Source organism: Equus quagga, chromosome 10 (assembly GCF_021613505.1).
Source record: "Equus quagga isolate Etosha38 chromosome 10, UCLA_HA_Equagga_1.0, whole genome shotgun sequence".
NCBI classification, from domain to species: domain Eukaryota; kingdom Metazoa; phylum Chordata; class Mammalia; order Perissodactyla; family Equidae; genus Equus; species Equus quagga.
In genome coordinates, this window is record NC_060276.1 from 83217573 (window position 1) to 83221761 (window position 4189).

A 4189-nucleotide genomic window follows, 5' to 3' on the forward strand; every position below is an offset into this window, starting at 1 on the left:
AATTTATGTGTTGAAGCCCTAAGCCCCAATGTGACTGTATCTGGAGATAGTCTCTAGGAGGTAATTAGGGTTAAATGACGTCAGAAGTGTGGAGTCCTAATCTGATAGGATTGTGGCCTTATGAGAAGAGGAAGAGATTTCTGTCTCTTCCATGTGAGGATACAGAGAGAATGGGGCCATTTGCAAGCCAGGAAGAGACCCCTTACAAGGAGCCAAATCGGCTGCCACCTTGATCTTGGACTTCCCAGCCTCCAGAACTGTGAGAAGTAAATATCTGTTGTTTAAACAACCTAATCTATGGTATTTTGTTATGGCAGCTGGAGATGACTAAGAATAAAACTGCTATGAACATTCGGATACAAGTCATTGTGTAGAGATACGCTTTCATTTCTTTTAGGTAAATACCTAGGAGTGGAATGGCTGGATGATATGTGTACGTTTAACTTTTTAAGATACTGCCAAACTGTTTTCTAAAGTTGCAATGCTATTTTACATTTCTATCAGCAGTAAATGAGAGTCCCATTTTCTCCACAAATTCACCAACAGTTGGTATGCTCTGACTTTTTAACTTTAGCCATTTTAAGATGTGTATGGTGGTATTTCATCATGATTTTAACCTCCTTTACCTTAATGACTAATGATATTGATCATGGTTTACCTGTTTATTTGCCATCTGTATATGTTCTTTGATAAAATTTGTGTTCAAATATTTTGCCTGTATTTTTTTATTGGATTGATTGCTTTATTACTTAGTTTTGAGCATTCTGTGTATATTCTGGATACAAATCCTTTATCAGATGGTGATTTGCATTGTCTCTTAAAGAGCAGAAGTTCTGAATTTGGACGAAGTCCAACTTACCCATTTGTTCCTTTATGGATTATGTTTGTTTAATTTAATTATTTTATTGCAGTCATATTGGCTTATAACATTGTGTAAATTCAGCTGTACGTTATTATATATCAGTTTCTGTATAGTCTACATCATGCTCACCACCAATAATCTGGTTTATATCCGTCACCATACATATGTGCCCCTTTTCCCCACCCCCCACCCCCTTCCCCTCTGGTAACCACTAATCCAATCTCTGTCTCTATGTGTTTGTTTGTTGTTTTTATCTTCTATTTATGAGTGAGATCATATGGTATTTGACATTCTCCATCTGACATTTCGATTAGCATAATACCCTCAAGGTCCATCCATGCTGTCACAAATGACAAGGTTTCATCGTTTTGTATGGCTGAGTAGTATTCCATTGTGTATATATACTACATCTTCTGTATCTATCTGTCCCTCATTGGGCACCTCATTTGCTTCCAAGTCTTGGCTATTGTGAATAATGCCACAATGAACATACGGGTGCATCTATCTTTACATATTCATGTTTTCATGTTCTTTGGATAAATACCCAGCAGTGGAATAGCTGGATCATACGGTAGTTCTATTTTTAGATTTTTGAGGCATCTCCATACTGTTTTCCATAGTGGCTGCACCAGTTTGTATTCCCACCAGCAGTGTATGAGGGTTCCCTTTTCTCTACATCCTCTCCACCACTTGTTATTTCTTGTCTTGTTAATTATAGCCATTCTGATGGGCTGTGGTAATATCTCATTGTAGTTTTGATTTGCATTTCCCTAACAATTAGTGAAGTTGAACATCTTTTCATGTGCCTATTGGCCATCTGTATATCTTCTTTGGAAAAATGTCTGTTCATATCCTCTGCTCATTTTTTGATCAGGTTGTTTGGTTTTTTGTTGTTGAATTGTATGAGTTCTTTATATATTTTGGAAATTAGCCCCTTGTTGGATATATGATTTGCAAATATTTTCTCCCAGTTGGTGGGTTGTTTTTTCACTTTGTTGATGGTTTCCTTTGCCCTGCAGACGTTTTTTAGTTTGATGTAGCCCCATTTGTTTATTTTTTCTTTTGTTTCCCTTGCCTGAGTAGACATGATATTCGAAAAGATACTGCTAAGACTGATGTCAAAGAGTGTACTGTCTATATTTTCTTCTAGGAGTTTTATGGTTTCAGGTCTTACATTCAAGTCTTTAATGTGGTTTGTGTTTTTGATGTCCTATCTAAGCAACCTTTGCCTAACCCAAGGTCACAAAGGTTTTCTCCTATGCTTGCCTCTAGACATTTTACAGTTTTAGGTTTTACATTTTTGGTCTATGATCATTTTGAATTAAATAATTTTATATAAAGAAGTATGTTTCAAAACTAATTTTGTGTGTATGTGTGTGTAGATATCCAATTGTTACAGCACCATATGTTGAAAAAACTCTCCTTTCTCCACTGACAATTCTTTGCCCTTTTGTTGAAAATCAGTTGCCCATATATGTGTAGATCTATTTGTGGACTTTCTATGCTTTTCCATTGATCTATTTGTCTATTTTGTCACCAGTATTACACTTAAAAAAATTTATTATTATTATTATTTTTTTTTTGAGGAAGATTAGCCCTGAGCTAACTACTGCCAATCCTCCTCTTTTTGCTGAGAAAGACTGGCCCTGAGCTAACATCCATGCCCATCTTCCTCTACTTTATACACGGGACGCCTACCACAGCATGGCTTTTGCCAAGTGGTGCCATGTCTGCACCCAGGATCCGAACTGGCGAACCCCAGGCCGCTAAGAATCGGAACTTGTGAACTTAACCGCTGCACCACCGGGCCGGCCCCTACACTGTCTTGATTACTGCAGCTCTATAATAAAATCTTGAAGTCAGGTACCATAAGTACTTGTTCTTGTTTTTCCAAGTTGTTTAATTCTTTTCATTTCCATATGAATTTTAGAATCAGTTTGCCGATTTCTACAAAAAAACCTGTAAGGATTTTTATTGGAATTGAGATTGATGAATCTATAGATTAATTTGGGGGAGAACTGGCATCTTAATAGTAGTGAGTCTTGTGACCCCTGAACATGGTATATTTCCCATTTATTAAGGTATTCTTTAATTTCTCTCAGCAGTATTTTGTAGTTTTCAGTGTATGGGTCTTTCAAATTTTTGTCATCTTTATTCCCTAAGTATTTCATATTTTTCATGGCACTATAAATGGTATTTTCTTATTTTAACTTTCAATGGATTATTGCCTGTATAGAAATACAGATGATTTTTGTTTATTGATCTTGTATCCTGCAACCTTGCTAAACTAATTTATTAGTTCCAGTAGATTTTAGAGATTCCATCTAATTTTGTATATAAATGATCATGTCTGAAATAAAGATAGTTTTACTTCTGTCTTTCCAATCTGTATGTCTTTCATTTCTTCTTGTCTTATTGCACTGGCTACAATCTCAGTACAATGTTGGATAGAAGATCCTTTTCTTGTTCCTCATCTTACAGGAAAGCAAGCAATCTTTTACCACTACCATTCCTCTCATAGTCACACCCAATTCATGAATTTAAACTGATCTCCATTAAATCCCACTCAGGATAATTAATGTTGATTACTACAAGATGTGGTTGGTGAATCCCATTTTAGACATCCTACTCATAAATTTATGCCAAAATCCTTTTTAGCCCTGCCCTCTCCATGGATTTAAGCTATTTACCTCTTTTAGGTTAACTCCATTCATGAATTTAAGCCAATCTCTATTTTCGCACTATTCCATTCCTGGATTTGAGCAGAACTCCCTCATAGCCAAACCCTGTGAAAATATTTAAACCAATGTCTTTTTAAACCCGTCACATGTAGAATTTAAGACCATCTCCCTTCTTATTGCCCCATTCATTCAGGGATTTAAGTAAACTTCTTTTCAAGTCCCTCCCACATTAGTGTATTTCTATCATCTCCATCTCAGCCCCAGACCTTTCTTTGATTTAGGCCAATCTACATCATAAATACCTACTCATTCACTGATTTGAGCCTCACCTGATCACTGCCAACTTCTTGGATCTAAGCTTAAAAGCTTCACCTCTTTTAAGTATTTCAGTCCTGCCCCATTCATGGATACAGAAACTCTGTACCCATTAAACAATAACTCTCCATTTCCCCTTCCTTCCCAGAGGCCCCTGGGAACCTCTATTCTACTTTCTGTCTCTATGAATTGGCATATTCTAAGTACCTCATACAAATGGAACCAAACACTATTTGTCCTTTTGTGACTGGCTTATTTCAGTCAGCATAACGTCTTCAAGGTTCATCCATGTGTAGCATGTGTCAGAATTTCATTCCTTTTTAAGGGTGAA